At 39.1% G+C, this 23,040-nt stretch overlaps 1 long non-coding RNA gene across 1 annotated transcript in view; it reads left to right on the top strand.

Annotated features, from left to right (window-relative positions):
• The window catches only part of LOC129040356 (uncharacterized), a 40,363-nt gene continuing 17,323 nt past the window's right edge, over positions 1-23,040 (top strand). Inside the window, exon 1 of the long non-coding RNA XR_008503601.1 lies at positions 1-433. This is a non-coding gene — a long non-coding RNA (uncharacterized LOC129040356). The remainder of the gene's footprint in view (positions 434-23,040) is intronic.

Here is a 23,040-nt window from a genome sequence, read left to right as displayed (position 1 = left end):
AGCAATGTGCTGAGGTCATGTTCCGTGGTGTGGAAGCTTTGTTCTTTCGCTGTTCACAATAAATCTTGCGGCTGCCCACTCTTTGGGTCCGCACTAGCTTTATGAGCTGTAACGCTCACTGTGAAGGTCTGCGGCTTCACTCCTGAAGTCAGCGAGACCACGAACCCACCGGAAGGAAGAAACAACTCCGGAAGCACCACCTTTAAGAGCTGTAACACTCACTGTGGAAAGTCTGCAGCTTCACTCCTGAAGTCAGTGAGACCACAAACCCACTGGAAGGAAGAAATTCCAGACACATGTAAACATTGGAAGGAACGAACTCCAGACACGCCATCTTTAAGAACTGTAACACTCACTGCGAGGGTCTGTGGCTTCATGCTTGAAGTCAGCAGGACCAGGAACCCACCGGAAAGAACCAATTCCGGACACAATCGTATGTAAAATTTTACTTCCTGACGTGGGAGTTCATGAAAATGAATTTAAACCTAATTTTAATTATGCTTATATTATTACCCCCTCCTGTTGCCATTCTGTCCTATACATGACCCCAAACCAACAAACACTTGAATTGTTTATTTTTAATTACACCACGAGGCTACATTTTTATTGTTTTACAAGGCATAGGTAAAAAGCAAGGAGTTGAAAGCAAGTGGACTGGTGCAGGGAGGTGGAACTGGAGCTCACTGCAGTCAGAACCGTGGGTTGGAGGTTTTGCTTCTGTCTCTGCCAGAAGCCATCTCTCTAACTGTGGACAGATCTTGTTCCTGAATGTACGCTTTCAATATTTCTTCCTGAAGTCTGATATTTGCTATAGATTTTATTTTTTTCTGTGGCTGTAGATACCCTTTATATGGTTAATAAAATTATTGTCTATTACTATTTTGCTAAGTTAAAGAAAAGCATGACTGTTGAAATGTATCACATACTTTTCTCTGTACCTACAAATATGAAGAAATGAACTCACCATTGGTTTATTAATGTTGTGAATGACATTGATTTTGCTCCTAATGTTTAACCAATCTGTGTTCCTGATCATGATCAAACCTGGTCTTTATTCTTCTTCCCCTTCTTTTCTTTTACCTGCTCCTGCTGCTTCTCATCCTTCTCCTTTTCCTCCTTCTTCTTTGAATATTATTACATTAAGTTTGCTAATTATTTAGTGTGCGATTTTTGGGTTTACATACTTTTCTTTCTTGTACTGCTCTTCACTCTTTAAAAAATGTTTATTCTGAAATGTTAGATTTCTAGGAGAGTTATAAAGATAGTACAGAGAATTCTCACATAACCCTTCACTCAGCTTCCTCTCATTCATCTGACATGACCGTGGTACATTAAGATTAAGAAATTGGCTAGGCGTGGTGGCTCATGCCTGTAATCCCAGCACTTTGGGAGGCCAAGGCGGGTGGATCATCTGAGGTCAGGAGTTCGAGACCAGCCTGGCCAACATGGTGAAACCCCATCTTTACTAAAAATACAAAAATTAGCTGGGCGTGGTGATGCGCACATGTAATCCCAGCTACTTGAGAGGCTAAGACAGGAGAATCGCTTGAACCCAGGAGAGAGAGGTTGCAGTGAGCTGAGATCATGCCACTGCACTCCAGCCTGGGTGACAGAGCAAGACTTCATCTCAAAAAAAAAAAAAAAAGAAAAAGAAAGGTTAAGAGATTAACAATGGTACAACGCCGTTAACTAACTGCAAACTTTATTCAGATTTCTGCATTTTTTTCCTCTAAGTTCTTTTTTCTGTTCTGGGATCCCAATCTAGTATACCTTGTTGCATTTAGCCATCATGTTTCTTTATTCTCGTCCAATCTGTGATAGTTTTATGGTTTTTCCTTTTTTAATGACTTTAATTTTTTAAAGAGTAATGATCAGGTGTTTTGAAGAATGGCTGTCCATTTGGGCTTGTCTGTTATTTTCTCATAATTAGACTGGGCTTACAGATTTTAGGGGGAAATGTCATAGAAGCGAACTTCTCTTCTTCACATATTATATCAGAGTGTCATTACCGGCATGTTAACTTTGATCACTGGCTGCAATGTTGTCTTACAGAGTTTTGTTCAGGTTTTTCTAGCCTGGTAAAATAAGTTAGGGAGTATATCTTCTCTTTCTTTTACTGTAGAAGAGTTAGTGTAAGGCTAGATCATTTAAACATTCTAGAATTCACTGTAGAACCATCTGAAGTTGGAGTTTTCTTTGTTAGAACATTTTAAATTTCTGATTGGATTTCTTTAAAAGTTTTAGGACTGTGTTTTCTCTTTCTGCACTTGTCAATTTTGGCAGGTTATTTTCCCTTGAAATTACTCTTTTCAACTAAATTGTGTATTTATTGACATAAAAGTTGGTTACAATATCTCCTTGTTGTCTTCTTAACGGGGACAGGATCTCAAATAATGTGTTCTTTTTCATTTGTGATATTGATTATGCCATCTCTCTTGTTAAACAGTTTTGCCTGAGGTTTTGAGTTTTATTATTAGTTTTTGCAAAGAATAAACTTTCTGATTTCTTTTGGCTCTCTATCGTTCTATTATTTATTTTCTGTTTCGTTATTTCTGCACTCATTTTTTATTATTTGCTTCTTTAAGCTTATTTTAGTGTTCTTTTTTAATCTTTGGGGACATACGTTTAGATTGTTAATTTTTAGCTGTTCTTTTCACACACGCACACCATACACACACACACCATACACACACACGGTAAAATTCATGTCCTACTAAGAATTATTCTAAATTCATTACTCAGTTTTGATATGTAGTGTTTTGTTTGTAATCTAGTTCAAAATGTTTTCTGTGACCCTTACATTTTCTTCTTTGACCCATCTAATATTTAGAAGCATGTTTCTTAATTTTCAAATACATTAAATATGCCTGATTTTAAAAATGTATTTCTAGCATGATTACACTGTGATTGGAGAACTTTCCCTGAATGATTTCAGTTCTTTAAATATTTAAAGGACTTCTTAATGGTCTTGTATACAGTTAATTTTTTAAGAAGCTCACATGAGTTTTAACAACAGAATGTACTCCAGAATTTTTGGATGCGTTGTTCCTAGGTCAAGTTTATGAATCATGTTGCTCAGATTTTAGGTAAGATCTGTATTTTTTGTGTGTTTTATTGTTACTTGATGAGAGATACGTATTATAATCTTCCACTCTTATTGTGAGTTTGTCAGTTTCTTCTCATGGTTCTGTCAATTTTTGTTACATATTTTTAGGCCATGTGAATTACGTACATATACATTTAGTATCTTCCTTGTTTAGCAAATCATTTATCGTTATAAAACAACTGTATTCATCTCGAGTAATTCTTTGGCCTTCTTTAGAATTCTTTGCATCTATTCTCTTCTGATGTTAAATAGAACTACCCCAACTTTCTTTTGGTGAGTTATGTATGCTGTCTGCACAGTTATTTACTCTTACAACTTTCAATATGTACCCAGTAAATTTAAGCATGTCTTCTTCGCACAGCACAGCATTTGATTTTGATATTTAAATCTAGTGATTGATATTTCACTCAAACATCCAGTCTACTTACCATTATTGTACTTACTAATATATTACAGGGTAAACCAACCGTCTAATTATGTGTTTTCTATTTGTCTAGTTTTATGCCTTTTCTCTTTCTTGCCTTCTTTTTTGGGTTGATTATTTTTTTCTTTACTCACAGTAACACCCACTCTTTTTGGTGTACAGTTACATGAGATTGGCGAATGCATGCACTTACGTAACCACAAGGCAGCGTCATCTCAAAACTCTCCCCTGCGCTGCCCATTTGCACTCAGTCATCTCCTCATCTCCACTCTCTGGCAATAACCACTGTGTTTGTGTTCCTCTAATTTTGAATTTTCCAGAATGTCATATAAATCAAATCATAGTTGAGCATGGTTTCTGTCAGTTATAACGATGTGTTTGAAATTCATTCATGGTGTGTGTGTGTGTGTGTGTGTGCGTGTGTAATAATAATCCATTCCTTTTTATTGCCAAAGAGTATCGGCCAATAACATTAACTTTGGATGCACCAAGCTTTTTTACCCAGTTACAAGTTAAAGAACATTCAGTTGTCTAAGCTATATTCCAGGACCAGGCACCCCCTGAGGGGATATCTTGGAGAGAAAATAATGAGGAAAATAGGGGATTCTCATGTACACTCGTTTAGCCTCAGGAGCCCTTTTGTTGGTTTCTCAGGCCTAACACACAGAATCCATGAATTCTTAACCACCAATGTTGAACAGTCTATGATTAGCACTGCCTTTGGATCCATGTTGTAAGAGAAAAGAGGAAAAGCAAAACTAGAAAACACCTCCTTTTAGGCTACTTTTCCGTGTTTTGACTCTCCCCACAATTGGTTGATTTTTGTTTGCTAGATATTTTAGTTGTAATCCATGATTTTTGTAGCTGTAGAGGTCTAATCCTAGCTAGAAGGAGCTTTCCTAGTTGATTAATTTTATGATTTTATAATGCTTCTTCCTGGTAGTTTTGAAGTGTTATTTTTTTTTTTAGTCATCCTGTAGTATTTCCTAGAAATTACAATAAGCCTTCTTAATTTGTAAAATTCAAATATTAATTGATAATTGTACTCTAGTCCTGTGAAGCAAAAGCACACTCAGACATTTCAGTTCTATTTGTCCTTTTCCTGATTTCTATGCTCTTGTTGTCATGTATTTTAATTTCACCTGTATAATCTACATCCTAAAAATGTTAGTGTTCTTGTTTTAATACAGTGTTCATTTCAATATAGTCTCACAATTCTTTTGATCCCTTTCTGCATCTTTGGTTTTTCATCTGTGATAATGCTCCTTCTGCCTGAAGTACATACTTTTTTACATTTTTTAGTGTTCTATTCTATTGTATTTAGTATTCTATTCTAATAAATCAGTTATTTCAGTTTTTGTTCATCTGAAAACTTCATGTTACCTTATTTTTTACCAACCAGTCAAGTGTCCTGTGTAAAATGAAAAACACGCATTGATTGTAGTAGATTCTGACTAATGTTATGTAGAATAATATAAGATTATTTTTTCTGTGGAATAAGCCTCATATTTTTGATCCTTTAAATTGAATTGCAAGAGCCAGATGATGTGATCTATATATTTCTTTTTTGTAATATATTGATATATCAAATTATTTAAGCAATCTCAGTTTCTTTTCTTTTGCCTTCTCACTTTGGTTCATTTCATAAAATAGGTGTTATTTTCAGTTTAGCTGGTACAAAGTTAATTCATGATTGCTTTAGGTTTTTTGCACCACGTCATTTTCAATATTTATTCATTTCCCATCATTTATATGCTGCAAAGTGTTATCACTAACAATGTATTTTTCTGTTTGCTTGCTCTTAAATGTGTAGACTTCTAGTTAGGTGTGGTGTTTTTTACATGAACAGTGAATAATGACTTTATAGGTTTCCTCATCATTCTCTTCGAATACCATTGTGGATCCTAAGGTTCAAGTCTTGATACCAGTTCAGTGGGTGGAGGGAGGGAACTAAAGCTTTGATTAATTTTTGGAAAGGAAATTTGCATCTCTGTCTGTGTCTTTTCTCCTCTGGGTTTGGCAAATCTCATTTTTTTTTTTTTTTTAGTACCAGTCTTGACATGGCTGAGTCCCATTCCTGGTGGAGGGTGGAGAAGCATATTCCTTTTTCTCTTTGGAGAGGAGCTAACTCCCCACCTTGCCTGTTGCCTTCTCCTGCTGTCTGCATAAATGGAGAACTCTTGCAGTCCTGGGAAACTGTCCTGGGAGACAAAGTCTCATAGACCTGAGCCTTTTTATCACTACCCACAGGTTCCACTGCAATGGCCGTCAAAGCCATCTCAGATGTAACTCAGATGTAATTTTCATTTTCTCCTCTACCCTCCAGTTTGGGTGTGCATTGGAGTCTCAGATCTTCCTTCATATCCCTTGGGTCCATACTGCTTCTTCAGTGTGGTGAAGTTGCAAAAAGTTCCAAGAGTTCTTAGTAAACCTGGTCCCATTTTCACTGTTCCTAATAAAAATTCTATTGAGTTTTGGAATTTTTTGACTTCCAGTCTTAACATTTCAGTTTGCACATTTTCCTCATAGGATTCATAATTAACATATAATTTATTTTTTTGTATGAAGGTGGGAGAATAAAACTTACCTCCTAGATTTACTATATTTTCCAAGGACTTTGTTTTAGGTGACTTTTAGAAATTTTTTCTCTCTTTATTCTTTATTTCGTTAGTCGTTTTTACTGATCAAGTAATCCATGCTTATATAAAACAATGTAGAAAGTCAGAAATAGTGTAAATCAGAAAATATTATCTTAGACTTTGTTGTTTAGTAAAGAATCTATCTGGTCTTTGTCCTTAGTTCATGGGAGGCAGCCCCTAAACCTTTGGAATCTTTCAAGTGGTAAGAATGTGTATTATTCATTGGAGGCCCCTGGGATAACACCTGAGTTTAGACTATTAGAGTAACCCCTGGTGGGCCCCCTCTGTAGCTTCAGGTCAGGTCAGAAAGACCAACAAAGTGATTAGAGGGTTGGTGCTTTAAGCCACATCACATCATCCCAACCTCTGGAGAGGAAAGCTGGAGACTGAGTCAATTACCTGGGCAGTGATTCAATCATGTCTAGCTAATGAAATCACAATAAAAACTCTGGACACTGAAGCTGGGGTAGGCTTTTCTGGTTGATGGTACACATCAGTGTGCACAGAGGGTGCCTTGTCCTGAGGACATGGAAGCTTCACATTTGGGACCTTTCCAAGGGTCATCCTACAGGTCTCTTTTTTTTGGCTGGTTCTTATTTACATACTTCTTTTTTCTGTAATAAAACTATAATCATAAGTATATCACTTTCTTGAGTTCTGTGAGTTGTTTTCTGAATTATTGAATCTCAGTGGATGGTGGAAGCCTCTGGATTTGTAGCCAGTTGGTTAGGGTTGCCTGGGAACCCCCAAGCTTGTGGCTGGCATCTAAAGTGGGGGCAGTCTTGTGCTAACTGTGCCCTTAACCTGCAAAATTTGAGCCAACTTAGTTAGTGACACGATTGCATTGCAGAATGCCACCCCTCAGATCCCCTACCTGTTTACATGTTGAAATACTTTAGTCTTTATGAATTTTTCTTCTTTATAATTGAGATCAGCCCACCCATACAATTTTCATATCCCTTTTCTTGTCATTGGAGACTTCCAATTTGAAATAAGGTGTACAAGACATAACTTTACCTACTTAATTTTATATTTGTAAATTAAATCTTGCTCCTCGTCGTTAGACGTTATTTCTTGAACTTATCTTTTATGGCTAATTCCATTTTTCTGATATACTGAAATTTATTTTATTGTCTCCTTATTGTTTGACATTTATGTTGCTCTCAAATTAATTATAAGAATATTTTTACAACTCCTTTGTACATAAAACTTTTATCACATTTTGTATTTTTCCAATAGATACCTAGTAATAGAGCTATTAATACTTTATTAAAAGGCATATCAGTTTTAAAGCTCTTTGCCAAGACTTTTTAAAATTTGCAAAGTACCTCTTTATTGAGGTATAATAAATGCGTGCATTTGAGATCTGTGCATAGAGGAAAATGCAGAGATCTTAAATATACACTTTGCTGGATTCTGACAAACGTGTACACCTACCTAACTGCAACCCACCACTTGTCAAGATGGAACATTTTCTTCACCCTAGAAATTTCTCCTATGCCTCTTTGCAATCAACACTCACCCCCAACATCCTAGACAAAACCCCTAATTCTAATTTTAATTATTATAGTTTTTGCCTATTCTAAGCTATTAATGGTCATCATAAATACAACTTATATGAACATTCATTTTTTAAAATGAAATTTTTATTGTGCATATTTGAGATTTGCAATATGATGTTATAGGATACATATAGGTAGTAAAATGGTTATGATAGTAAGGCAGATTAACATATCTCTCATCTCACACAGTTACTTTTATATAAACATTCTTGTACAAACCTTTATGCAGACATGTCATTTCCTTTTTCTTGGACCTCAATTAATCTATATATTCCTTCTCTATTTTTTCATTGAGTTGTATTTTTTGAAGAGTCTGGATTCTTTATCTTGCCTTTTCCCAAAGTCTGGAGTTTGCCAATTGTACCTCTAAGATGTTAACATGTTTCTCCATCTCTTATAATTTTTCTAAATGGGTAGATGTGCTCAGAGGTATTTCATTCAGTTTTTTAGGAAGAACTCTTTGTAGGTAGTAGTATTTCTATTAGGAGGCATAAAATGGTATTTCTGATATACCAAAATTTATTTTATTGTTTTCTTATAGTTTGACATTTATGTTGCTCTCAAATTAATTATAAGAATAGTTTTACAATTTCTTTATACATAAATCTTTTATCACACTTTGTATTTTTGCAATAGATACCTAGTAATAGAGCTATCATTACTATTCAGACAGCCACAAAGGGCTGACAGAGCTATTCAGACAGCCACAAAAATGCTGTCTCCTTTTTGTGATATTAGTAGGCATTTATGAACATTGCTTAGAACCACTAATTTATACCACCCTGAAAAGTGGTGATATTTCAATTCTATTTTCTTAATTTATTAGTCAGAATACCCTTGTGAAAAAAAGCTCTTAAGTAACAACCTTTCTGAGAGACGCTAGGGCAGGTGACCACTGGCAAGTGGGACACCACTACCATTAGCAGCACAGTCCTGGTGGCTTCCTCGTCCCAACTGGACTGAGACTGTCTTTCCCCATGGCCCACTGGAAAGCCCCATCCATCCCCTCAATCAGCAGGGATAGCAATAACCCCAGTAGTACAACACCAAGGAAACAGAAATAAAACTACAAGAATTGGAAAGTAAAATTCTCATTCAAACCAAAGCCCACAAAAGTAAGCCAGCACCTGTATGATACATCTAAAGAGGTGACTAGATACTGAAATAGAAGATGTAAATAGGACCCAGAGCCTCCAAAAGTTGACATGCAGTATGATTCCATTTATATTACATTTTTGAAATAACAATTTTAGAAATGGAGAGCACATCAGTGATCCAGGGTTAGGGACAAAGGAGGGGAAGACAGGAGCAAGGTAGGTGTGGTTATAAAAGGGCATCAGGAGGGGCTCTTGTGGTGATGGAATTGTCCTGTGTTTTGACTGTAGTGATGGATACATGAATCCACACTTGGGGTTTAATTTTCTAGAATGAAATACACACACACACACACGCTTTTAGAAGTAAAACTGGCAGAAATTACCTGAATTCAGTTGTTGGATTTATGTCATAATATATTGGTTTTATAATATTGTACTATAAATTTCAAAATGTTACCACTGGGGGGAGTTGGCTAAAAGGTACATGGGGTCTCTATGTATTATTTTTTACAAGTGTATGTGAAGCTACAATTATGTCCATAAAATTTTCAGTTACTTCAATCAATGTTACCAAAACTCAGTTTTTTGAAAGAAAAAAAAAAAAAAAGAACCAACAGAGCCTTACCTAGATTGAACAAAAGAAAGAGAAAACACAAATTAGAAATATCAGGAACTAACAAGGGGACATTATTACAGATCTTACAGACCTTAAAAAAGTTATGACAATATTATGTAGCATTTTATGCAATAAATTCAACTACTTAGATGAAAAGAATAAAATTCTTGATTGACAAATTTACTAAAGTTGACACAATAAGTGACAGAAAACTGACACAACAATTTAAGTTCTAGGTATGTATATTTATGGCCCATGAGAAAGGAGGGTCTCAGACAAGATGAAACAAAAAGGCCTCCAGGACTGGGTTTCTAGTTGAGTGGTATTGCAATTGCCAGTGGTCTCATGCCCCAGTTTCTCTCAGTGTAGGTGAGAAGAGGCCTCATGAATATTCTCCCAGTGTCTCTTCATGAAGAGAAGAGTATGGACCAGGCAGAGAAGTGCATATCACCTGGCCCCTCATTATTAGAGGGCTTCCAAGCAATCTTTTTTGCTGATGGTTCCTGACTCCCTTGTGTTGTGAAGAGACTTCTGATAGATCCAGGGGAAGATCTTACCTTAGATGCTCTTTAATGGTAGGTTAGGGGTTGGAAAGTGCCAACTATGGGTCACCTTCTATTGGTGGGAGTCATGAGATATCCTGTCACTGTGCTGTTCTTTTAGTCTGGGGAGTGCAAACCAGTTCTCCTTCCTCTTACTACTTTTTAAAGTTCTCCTTTGGTTGGCTCTTGCATTACTTCCAGAGGTATAGTTGTATCTCATGGAGAGGAGCAGGGAAAAATAGTCTGTTTCATCTTTTCCTGATCAGAAGTTGTTTTGATTGATTGTTTCTACTCCTATTTAATTTCTATTTCTTTGATTCCTACTTTTAATTATTTTTCTCTTCGTCCTAACTTTAGGTTAAACTTGCCTTTTTCTCGAACTTTTTGAGTTATAAACTTAGATCATTGATTTAAGCTTTTTTTCTTTCCAATTTAAACACTTCAAGCTATAAATTTCACTCTAAGCACTGCTTTAGTTGTTTCTTACCTACTTTGATATAGTGTGCTTTCATTATAATTCAGTTCTAAATGTTTTCTTATTTCCCTTGTGATTTTTGTCATTGAACCAAGGATTATTTAGAACTGTGCTACTTAATTTCCAAACATTCATAAACTTTCTTGTTATCATTATGTTATTGATTTCTAATTTAATGCCATTTGGTAAGATAAAATATTCTGTTGATTTCATGACTTTGTAATTTATAGAGGCTTGTTGTGGAGCCCAGGAAGTGGTCTATCTTGGTGAATGTTCCATATGCATGTGTAAAGAATGTGCATTCAACAGTTGTTGAATGTAGTGTTCTGAAACATGTCTGCTGGTTATGTTAGTTTATAGTGTCTTCATTATCTACTGCTGCCTAATGAATTACTCTCAAAGTCAGTGACTTAAAAGAACAAATATTTATTATTTCATATAGTTTAGGAGTTTCAGGAATCTAGAAGAAGCTTATCTGGGTGGTGTTGGTTCAGGGTATCATGAGGTTGTAATCCAACTGCAATCCAATGGGGCTGCAACTTAAGGCTTGGTTGGGTCCCGAGGACCCACTTCCAAGATGGCTTAGTCATATGGCTATTAAGAGGCCTCAGTTATTTACCACATGGGCCACTCCATGAAGCCACTCGTGATATGCTGATGTCTTCCCCACAGTAAGTCATTTGAGACAGAGAGAGCAAGCAAGATAGAAGCCATAGTGACTTTTTGTGACCTAGTCTCCAAAGTCACAAATTGTCAATTCCATTACTCTATTCATTAAAAGCAGGTCCAGCCCATACTCTAGGGGAGGGGAATTGGGCTACACATTTTGAAGGAAGGAATATCAATCAATTAACTATCAAGAGAATAATATTATAATTTCCAGTTACAACTGTGTATTTATTTCATCCTTTAGTTCTATTGGATTTTGCTTCATGTATTTTTAAGGTCTGTATTAAGCATCTATGCATTGAACATTGTCTTCTTCATAAATTGATTCTTTTTTAAAAATGAAATGTCTATATTTATATGATTTGTATTTTTAATATAAATAATGTAATACAAATTTTAATATCTTTAATGTAGCTTAAAGAAGCGACCCACATGGTGAGAAACTGAGGCCTCTTGGCAACAGCTATGTCGCTAAACCAACTTGGAAGTGGGTCCTCCAGGCCAACCAAGCCTTAAACTGACTGAAGCTCCACTGGGTTGCAGTTGGACTGCAGTCTCATGGAAGTTTCTGCCCTGGGTACTTTTCTTGTCATCTACTTGATGTGGTATTAACTACTTGGTATATATATTTCATCATTTAAATTTTAACATAATGGTGTGTTTATGTTTGAAGTTTGTTTTTTATAAATATAGTTGGGTCTTGTCTTTATTTTTATTTTTAAACCTAGTCTGATAATCTTTGTCAGATTAATTGGAGTATTTAATGTAAACTTAATATAATTATTCATTTAATTGGGTTTAAGTCTACCATCTTGCCATTTATTTTCTATTTGTCCTGTTGAATCTTTGTCCTGTTTCTTTTATTCTGCCTTCTTTTGGGTTTATTATCTTTCAATATTCCACTTTATGATTGCTATTGATATTGAACTATATGTTTTTGTATTGTTTTTAGTGTTTAGAGATTACAATTACACTTTAAACTTTTCTCAGCATACTATTATTTAATAATATACCATTTCTCAAACAACATAAGACTATTAGACCATCATAATTTTATAATTTCACTTACTATGACCTCTAATCTTTGTGCTATTGTTGTAATAATATGTTATAAAACACACAATACAATATTCTTATATATTACGTGTATGTTATAAAACATAGTGTTCTTACATTGTGTGTATGTTATGCAATACACAATACAATGTTCTTATTTTTTCTTTACAGAATCAATAGTCTTACACGTTTTGAATTTTATCTTTATTATATCTAAACTCACTGATTCACTCTGGTGTTCCTCATTCCTCCCTGCAGATCCGTGCTTTCATCTTGGCTCATTTCCCTTCAGCCTGAAGATCTTCCTTTAGTATTTCCTTTGGTGTAGACCTGCTGCTGATAATCCTCTCAGCTTCCTTTATTTTCTGAGAATGATATTATTTCATTTTTATTTTTAAAGAATATTTTTGCTTACTGTAAAACTTAGGGTTATAAATATTGTTCTTTCCACACTAAAAAATAATTGTCTTAATTCTGGCATTCCTTGTTTCTAAGGAAAAGTTACTTGCCTTTCCTATTGTTGTTACCCTGAATACAATTTGTTTCCTTTCTGTGTGTACTTTTACCATTTTCTCTTTATTTTTGGTTTTAGAAAGTTTGACTAGGGCATACTTTGTTATAGATTTGTGTGTGTGTGTTTATCTTTCACTGAATTTGTTGAGCTTTTTGAATTGTTGGGTTGATGACTTTAAACAGCATTGGAAAATTTTCATTTATTATCTTCAATTATTTTGCTTCATTATCTCTCTCCCCTTCTGAAAATTTAATTTCATCCTTATTAGACTTTGATGTTGTCTATATCTCTCTGATATGCTAGAATATCTCTTTTCTATCTTGTCCATATTTTTCGTACTTCAATGTGAATGCTTTCTATTAAGATGTTTTTGAGTTCACTAATTTGTTTCTTATTGTCTTATTCAGCCCTTTTTTTAAACCAACTGAATGTATTCTTAATTTTACCTATTTTTTCATTCTAAAATTTCCATTAGGATTTTTAAAAAATAGTTTTTAATTTTTTTGCTTAAATTATCTCTTTTTAAATACTTTTTCATATTTTTCTTTAGTATTTCAGTATATGTATCACAGTTATTTCAAAGTCTTTGTCTGTTAATTTCAGAATCTGTGTCATCTTTCAGTGTGTCTCTACTACCTGCTTTCTCTCTCTCTTTTTTTTTTTTTGAGACAGAACCTCCTTTGTGGCCCAGGCTGGAATGCAGTGGCACAATCTTGGCTCACTGCAACCTCTGCCTCCCGGGTTCAAGTGATTCTCCTGCTTCAGCCTCCCCAGTAGCTGGGATTACAGGCACCCACCACCACGCCCAGCTAATTTTTGTATTTTGTAGCAGAAATGGGATTTCATCATGTTAGCCAGGCTGGTCTTGAACTCCTTACTTCAGGTAATATGGCTGCCTCAGCCTCCCAAAGTGCTGGGATTTCGGGCGTGAGCCACTGTGCCCGGCTTGCTTTCTCTCTTTATTATGGGTCTCATTTTCTTGTTTCTTTGCATGTCTTATGATTTTTGATTGTATGCTTGACTTTGAATATGAAGAACGGTAGAGAGGACATATCTTTTCCTTTGTCAAGCAGCTAGAGTGAGGAGCTAATCACTTTCCTACAATTATGAAAAGAAGTTGAGCCAGGCCATGGCTGGTTTGCAGTTTATTCGTAGCTCATTCTGGTTTGAAACATCTTCAGGGTGACACCAGGTTCTTCTCGGTAGTAGAAGATTTGGATCTAAATATTTGAAAACAGTGATGTCTCTCTCACTCTCGTCTTTGTGGTCTCACTTCCATCCTCTCAACTGGGAGAAGAGGCAGGATAGGTGAGCTAGCTCCATGTCTGGGAGTCCTTCAGATTCCAACCCAACAAGCCAAGCCAGTAAATCTCCTTACCCCAGCAAAGTTGCTCATCTTATGTTCTGCAATTGCCCTCAGAAAGGAAAATGGCCATTGGCTTTTTCTTACCTGGAAAGGGCTTATAAGCCTTCTGGAATTTAGTAAATTTAGACTTCTGTGCATATGCAGATCTCTGATGGGTCTAAGTAAAATACGATATTTTAGAAGTTTATCAGCTTATCTTCTTTTCTCATTGCTTTGGTGAGAGCGATGTCTTGTAGTTGAACATTCTATCTTGAAGCAGACATCTTAGTTATTTAAGTATGATACTCCATTAAGTGACTGTATGATCATTTGTTTAATAGTCCCCTATTGATAAACATTTTGGTCATTTCTAGCGTTTCCTTTTGTAAAACAGCACTACTATGAGTAATCCTGTGGATGTCTTTCCAGATTTTTGCCAGTATATTCTTAGAAATGACACTGCTGAATTCAGAGGGTAAATGAAGTAGTGATTTAGTTATATCCTCCTCCATAGGATCTGTTTAACTTTGTATTCTCACTAGCTATAGATGAGGAAGCTTCCCCTTTGTCTTGCCCACGTTATAGGTCATCAGTCATTTGGATTTTCTGACAATTTGATACGTGAGAAATGGTAACTCAGTATACTTGGAATTGGCATTTCTATTATGAAAATAGTTAGTTGAACATCTTTCATTATATTCAAAAGTTATTTGCAATTCTTTTTTTGTGGCCTGTCTGTTCAAACCTCTAGCCCATTTTTTTTTCTGTAGGATTCTTATTCTCTTTTCTTCTTTAAGAAACTTCATATTTTAAGGATATTAATCATTTTTATATAGGTTGCAAATGTTTTTCCCTTTTTGATTTTTTCTTTCTTGTAAGATTAAGCATAGATTTTTATTTATTTATTTTTTTGAGACTGAGTCTCACTCTGTTGCCCAGGCTGGAAGGCAGTGGTGTGATCTCAGCTCACTGCAACCGCTGCCTCCCAGGTTCAAGCGATTCTCCTGCCTCAGCGTCCCGAGTAGCTGGGATTACAGGTGTGTGCCACCATGCCCAGTTAAGCATAGATTTTTGGAGATTTATTTTGTAGTATGATTGTTTAAGACACCAGTTGTCACTTCAAACAGAAAGGTATTAATACAATTTTTTCTTTTTTCTTTTTTTTTTTTTTTTTACTTATAACATAGATTACAGACTTATTTTGGTATCCCGGAAGGTTCCCCTTCGTACCTCTCTGTCTATCTTTTGCACATTGTTGATTGGATTGGCCATACTGAATTATGTCTTGAAGATATTACACTGTTTTCTGCCATTTTGTATAAGCTCTCAATGACATTTTCCTTTCTTAGAGCTTCAAATCAAAGTTGAAAGGTCGCCGTTTCTACAAGTCTTGCCTGATGCCTCCAGATTTTTCATTACCTTTTACATGATTTTCTTGTGCTCTATTATTGACCTCTATAATGGAGCTTACTCCACTTTTAAGAAAATTGATTTTATGTCTGTTTCTCCTCTTCAAAGTCAGGGACCAGGCCTTACTTTCTTTTTTTTTTTTTTTTTTGGGACAGAGTCTCCCTCTGTCGCCCAGGCTGGAGTGCAGTGGCGCGATCTCAGCTCACTGCGAGCTCCACCTCCTGGGTCCACGCCATTCTCCTGCCTCAGCCTTCCGAGTAGCTGAGACTACAGGCGCCTGCCACAACACCCGGCTAATTTTTTGTATTTTTTTGGTAGAGACAGGGTTTCACCGTGTTAGCCAGGATGGTCTCGATCTCCTGAACTCGTGATCCGCCCGCCTCGGCCTCCCAAAGTGCAGGGATTACAGGTGTGAGCCACCGCGCCCGGCCTCTTTCACCTCTAATCCCAATTCTTCCAGATAGGTGCACTATGGATATTTTAACAATGGAGAAAACCCTATTCATGGGCTATGATGCCTGGGAAGCTGGGCTGCCAAGTGTTTAAACATGCAATGATGGGACCAGGTGCCTCAGTGGCTGGGATCTGGGGTGGACATAGAAGTCATGAGTCCCTGGAGACCAAGCTGGAGCTTATGGCTTTGGAATCAGGATCAGGATGGAATGCTGCTGTGGCCCTCTAGTAGCCAGCCACATAAAAGCAAGACCAATCATTCATTAAACACTTATTAGATGTCAGTCTTTACACTAGGCATTTCATGTAGTTTATAATATTTAATCCCTACCGCAGTTACATTATGAGGATTTTACAGATGAGGAATCAGACCCAGGAAGCCCTTTCTGAAAATGTCATTTCAATGGGCAATGACAGCATAAGGACCTGTTCATTTGAAGATTTCCTAGCCCTGAGGTGCATGCCCTTCTCCACTGTGCTGCCACGCCTTCATTTAGTATTGTTCTCCAATGCAATTTCAAATAACTCTACTCGATTCAGAGATGATCATTTTTGCTACATAGATGTATGAACTATGCAGTTACTTTCTGAGTTTGAAGACCTGGTATAAGAAAAAGAAACCAGATATTTGATAGAGTCAAACCTGGTAAGGTATTCAAAGGCCAGGGGTTTACAGAAAGTGTGGGAGAGAAAGAGAAGGATGTCTAGGTAAATATTTCAAACTAGAGATTTAAGACAATAAAAACTTCCCTTGTTGTATGAGCATGCCATCTCCTTTTAAAGAGTTGGGTGGAATTTTTGGAGGAAATCCTGTTTCTCATTAAGGCAACAGAAGAGGTTTCTGATGATCTGAGATACATTTCTTATTCCATTTAAAACAGCCTTTGCCTGAGGATTGTGTATGTTTGGGTGAACTTGTGTATGTGGACATATGCGAGAGCGTGTGCACGCCTGTGAGTGTATGTACATGAGTGTGTGTTAGTGTCTGAGTGTGAGTGTATGTGAATCTGAATATGAGTTTGAGTGTGTGTGAGTGTGTTTGATGCAGGCACAAACTCACATTTTCTCATTTTATCACTTGTTTTTAGTTGAACAAAGTATTAGCTAGAGGCATAATGAAACAATAATGATCAAGATTGGCAAAAATACAAGTATCAATTCAATTTGAAAACAATTTTACTGGCCAAAGATAGGTTGTATTTTGTTGAAATGCAGAAAATAATTTTCACTAATTTTAGGGTGGAAGGGTTCAAAAAATAAAGCTTTTTGTAAAGACTTCTGAATATCCCCCTGAAATCACCCAATTATAAGAGGATGATTTAAAATGTCATTGTTAACTTCAAAAGTTCAGAGGCTTCTGAGCATGCCCCAGAACATGTTGAAGTATGTGAAAAAAAATTAAGAATGAGAGCAAGTAACTTTTCTAACAAGCCGCAGGCAAACAAGCAAAAATCCCAGTTCAACAGGGGCAGGCCATGTAGGCGGAAACCTCAAGCTGTACACAGCCTACTCCCTACCGTAAGGTTTGTAGAGTGTTGATCCACCAAAGTATAGAGATTGGGCTTGGAAGAGCCTCCAAACCTTGCCTAATTTCCAAACGTGTGAGCTTTTTCAATTATAGTTAGCTTGATGAGGAAAAGGTAATTAGGCAAATCCCAAATACTCTGGTAGCACCCTTTGTAGTGTGGCCTGTCCTGGGAGGTGTGGACTCCTGACCTAGAGGGCGTATGAGCTATGTGGCCCTCCCTACCTCTGTCAGCCCTCTGAGCTCAGGCCTAAAATCTGCCTCCTTGGGGTGGTGCTGGCATGATCCTCTAACTTGGGACACATTAACAGGTTTAGGGGCTCTCATCAGGGTGGTGGACACGATGCCTCACCTCCTCACAGGGGATTCAACAAAGAAATAATTCTGAGATCCCTGTAATGAAGCATAGAGATGATTTTATTATGTAGATGTTGACCCCTTTTGCCAATACAGCTTGGTACAGTATTTGGGGGTTTCTTGGTGGGTCAGTTTGGTTTACTCATCCAGAGTGGGACTGAGTGGCCTGATCTCATAGGTTGACGATCAGGCTGGCTGTTACCCTCTGCCTGGGCATGGCCCACATAGGGGAACAAAGGCAGAATTTCAGAGGCAACGTACTAATGCTGGGGGTTGGGGGTCTTTCCCGCTGACACTCTCTCTTCCCCTGCTCTGGCCTCCTGGCTGGGCCTCGGGGTGAATCTGCCTCTTCCCCACCTGGTTAATGTGGTTCTGCAAGTGTGTCATTACAGTTCTGTGACTCTGCTCATCCAACCCTATGCTGGGCCTGGGTTTTGGTCTCCATAAGAGGCCCTGTGCGGGCAGACCCCAAGCCAGCAGATGGGACCCCATCTGGGGTGACAGCTTGCAAAGACGGCACCCTGACTCTGGGTCTGCACAGTGTCTGTGTGGTCTGCAGAGCTAAGTCCTTCTCCATTTGTAAGGACACAAAGCGCACAGGAGAGTGAAGACACACTCTGTATATGTTTGCTTTAATGCTTAAAGGCTTGGTTTGGGGCTTGGTGCAGTGGCTCATGCCTCTAATACCAGTATTTTGAGAGGCTGAAGTGTGAGGATCACTTGAGGCCAGGAGTTCAAGACCAGCCTGGGCAACATAGTGAGACTGTGTCTCTCCATGAAAAACAAAACAAACAAAATCTAAACCAAAAAACTTAGCTGGGTGTGGTGGCATGTGCCTGTAGTTCCAGCTACTCGGGGAGGCTAACTGGGGAGGATCCCTTGAGCCCAGGAGTTCGAAGCTACAGTGAGCTGTGATCACACCACTGCACTGCACTCCAGCTGCGTGACAGAGCAAGACCCTGACTCAAACAAAAAAAAAAAAAAAGAAAAAAAATATCTAGTTCAACTTCCTTTGAGAGAGTCTTTTCCCTGGAGCTATGGAGCTGGCAAAGCCTTCAGGAGTCCTGAGATATTTTCTCCCTGAGAGTCCTAGGACACCCTTTATCATTGGAGCCTGCAGAGCCATAAGGAATGTTTAATTACAGCTTCGGTCCTTAGAAAAGAAGGTCCATCTCCTGGGTCTGTCCCTGCGGCTTGAACCCACCATGCAGGTCTGGGCACGCATGACCACATATTTCTACAAGTGCATACTCATATCCAACTTACCATTTTAAACAAACAAAAAATACATCAAGGAAAAGTTATTTTATACTTAGCAATCCACACTATCAAAATTTTTCAGTCAGAAAAGTCCTTACTATGTGAATCAATTCCATCATTTTATAAAACCGATGTTACACACCTTGTCTTGTCTCATAGAACTGAGCCTTTTTATCAACCTCTTGTTGTTAGAACCTGGACTGTTTCCTCTGCCTGCCTGGCATAGTTAGAGACAGGACACATTTTGGTTCTTTGTCCCCTTTGTAAGATCCCCATGAGGTCTTGAGGGTGAATCTCAGAAAATAGTTTTGCTCAAAAACCAGACACCCTCTAAGATCCCAGGAAGTGGCGGTGACTTTGCACTGTTTTCAGCAGTGCCTATTCCAAGGAAGGTTGTCAGCATTGGTTAAAACCATTAGAAAATCCATCATGAGGGCGTTTTCAGCTTTACCAGAAGCAGGAAGTTACAGAAATCTCTGAACTATCGTCTGTCCTGGTGCAGCCCGGCTGACTAAATGGGTTTACATGTTTTGGTTGTGGTTTTGAGGATATAAAACCTCTGAATGGGATGTCAGGTGAACCTGCAGTTTGCTGATGGCTAGTAGGGTTTGAGTATTTCTCTGTATGTTGCTAGCTGTCTGTGTGTGATGCTCCTTTCCAGTTTTGTCTTCCATATCCCCTCCTCTCCTTCATGAATGTGTGGACTTGTGCTGCTATCTCCTCAGCCCTTTGCAGAGCTGGGGGTCTCCTTTGTATTTTGTGATGTTTCAGAGTTTCTGGGGCTTTGTGGGTTGGCCTCCGTTTGCTTGAATGCAGGCCATTGTCTTGTACGCTGACTTGCCCCAACTATTGTATGGCTGTTCCCCAAAAGTAGACTCCACAGCTCACTTTGTTAATCCTACCAAGATGTACTCTATAAAATCTTGGGGGGAAACAGCTGAATACGGAGGATGACATTACCTCCCTAGAACCGGCTGCTGGTAGAACCACACATCTGGATCTGGCCCTAACCTTTCCCAAAAGGAATCTCTGCACTTTGGGATCCAGGCCTAATGTGCTGCCCCCTCTGTCCTGCAAGGAAAACCTCCTTCCAAGTTGCAGCATGGTTGACCATGAGGACCTCTGTTTTCTCAGGGATGATCTTTTCCTGACCCAGGGGAATTGGGACCTCAATGAGCCAGGGCAAGGTCATCATAAAATATAAGTTTACTTATATTTTTATATATAAGATGAAAGACTCCATCAGGCTTCCCTCCCACTGTGGGTGCTCTCTCAAGCCCTTCCTGCTGTCTCTCCACGGCTGGTCTGGCCCAGTCTCCCCAAAGACTTTGTCTCAGATTCTCAGTGAGAACACACTTGAACCAAGAGAATAGATTCATAAATTAGTAGGTCATAAATAGGTCATAAATTCATAAACTGGGAAAAGGAGTAAGTTCTTAACCTTCCAGGGCTGTGTTCTTCCTATTCCAACCACAACACCGAAGTGCTCTATCCTCCCAAAGGTGGATGAGAAGGGATCCCCTGGCTCAGAATCACGCACAGAACACTGCAAAAGTTTACTCCAGGGCAATCCCAGCCTCCCTGAGACTCACTTACAGCCTTTCCCCTTCAGAATGGACCCACTGAGCCCTTAGCTCTGACTTGAACCTGAACAAGGTGACCTTGGGCAGGTGATCTTCCCCAGCCTGAGTCTGACCCTCAAATGTGGAGGTTGGAGGTGGCTAGGTCTGCCCCTTGCTGCCGTCCTGTGCTCTCCCTCGCTGCTGGAGAGGGGATTTGCTGGGGCACGCTTGCTTTTCTGACCCAGGCAAGCTTCTTTTTGGTGCCTTTCTGTAACAGATAAAAAAAATGGTATGAGAGAAGAATTGAGCACCTGTGAAATGCCTGCCCATTCCCAAGGGTTGGGGGCTTAGCCTGACTCTCACTCCCTGGGCGGGCCTGGTTGCCTCACCCCCAAGGTCCCCACAGTCCAGGCCACAGAGAGTGAGGGCTGTGGCTGTTCTTTTTCCTGTGTCATCTCAGCAAAGGGGGATCCTGCCAGTTAATGCAGGAAACAGACTGGAAAATATGGCAAACCCAAAGGTAAGGGTGTCCTGCCAGAGCTCCCCACGGCTCAGGAGACTTCCCACCCTTCTCCTGAGGGTGGGCCTGGCTTTCCTGCCTCTCCCAACCCTGGTGCCTGCTGCTCACCCGACAAGACCCCATTTGGTCAGTGCCCACATCCTCTAAGGCACACAATCCTGGGCCTCCAGACAGGGCCTTCTGCTTGGATTGACAGGCGGGGCCTAGGGGAAGGAGCTTGTATTCTCCCTCTCTCTCTCTTCTGATCCTTTTTTGTTTTTCAGAGAAACTATTCCAACAATACAGGAATAGATAGACTCAGGTGTGCTGGTTCTCACTCACCTGCCCTCCCAGCCCTCTCTCCCCACGGAGGTGAACAGAGCCATTGCCTGGTGAGCCCCTGCAGGCTCCATAAGTGCTGCTTCCATGCCCTTCCTTTAAATGGGCCAAGGGCGGGCTCTATTGATGTAGCAACTTGCTTTCCACAACGTGTCCTGGCTCTTTCTATGTGGGTGGACACACATCTCTTTCATCTTTCAAACTTTCCCCCTTTACCCAGGTATGGTAACTGTCCAATGACTACAGAAACTTGATGAATAGACTGTATTAAGCTTCTGATTAGCTATAAATCCTTGTGCCTGGTGTTGGAGATCTGGGGTAGTATCTGTTGTATGCTGACCTTCGCAAGTCAAGATTTTTCTCCCGTCTGATTCTCCTTTTTCTGATTAACGTCCAAACATGGGAAATATTCAGTTCTCATTAGATGAAGAATCTCCTCAACTAAGAGTCATCTAGATGGAAGATTTTGAAAATTTAGTTGCAAAGAGATGAGGCTGTGTCCTGTTTTGTATTCTGCTTTCTGTCCTGTGGGAACGTCCCCACCCTTCACGGAGCTGCTCTCCTTCCTCGAGGCCGGCAGGGCGGATGCCAAGTGTTCTGGAGAAACTGAATTAAGTACACATTGTTTTCTACCCCTCTGTGCACTCATTTTGTTTCATATCAGATGATATCATTTTGTTTGGATATATGTCAGATTATACCATTAAATCTGAGGGGACCACCATAAATATCGCAAAGTGAATCCCTGGCTAACATTCTGACCTTGCCTACCTGCCTGGATTCTACACATAACAGAAAGTAATTTATTCCAGGGGTGACAGGGAATTTCCATGGTGCGAGTGGAGAAGAATTCTGAAGGCTTGCCCATGGTGACGGGAAGGAGTATCTTAATGATTAATTGTGTCCTCTAGTCACTCTAAGGCCAGTGACAAAGGCTGGGCAAGTATTTGCCATCTTCTGGAGTGAGTGACTGTTGGTACCCTCTTGGGCCCATCCAAAAAGAAACATCAAAGCTCCCGAGGGACAGAGAGATGCACATCACAAAAGCCAGTGGGTGTGTGCTTTATCGCTTAGTGCTTAACCTGGTCATCTCCCTGCCAATCAGCTGAAACATACCAATCTACGTGGGAAGCTTCCATTCGTATAGTCCTGCCGCTTCCTGTGGCCGCTGCATATTGGATGCTCCTTGCTGCATTATTTCTGGAGTTGAGGTGGCCTTGTGCCTTTATAGGACAGCAATTGACACATTTGCCTTGGCAGCTGAGACAGCCCCTGAGGAAAGAAGCTTTGGGGTCCACCTGTGCTATTTAGAAACAGTTACACAGTGAGTTAATTTCCAGGTGCTGGGTTCATTTTCAGATAGTCTTTTGGGGGCAGGAAAAAGAGTGGTTTGGAACCCTTGGCCTTTTGGAGTTTTTTGGGGAGAATGGAAAATAACGTCTGGGCAGTTGTCTTTGTGTCAGAAGCCTTGTATCAATCACCAAACAGTTATCCAACATTTACCCGGTCTGGAGCGTATGGGGCTCTGGGCCAGAGCCCAGGCACAGAGCCCTAGTTGGGAGGAGCCCATGTTCAGCAGGACACATGGCA

Source organism: Pongo pygmaeus, chromosome 6 (genome assembly GCF_028885625.2).
Source record: "Pongo pygmaeus isolate AG05252 chromosome 6, NHGRI_mPonPyg2-v2.0_pri, whole genome shotgun sequence".
Lineage (NCBI taxonomy): Eukaryota > Metazoa > Chordata > Mammalia > Primates > Hominidae > Pongo > Pongo pygmaeus.
The sequence above is the reverse complement of the archived record's forward strand: the minus strand, read 5'-3'. Positions and strand labels throughout refer to the sequence as shown.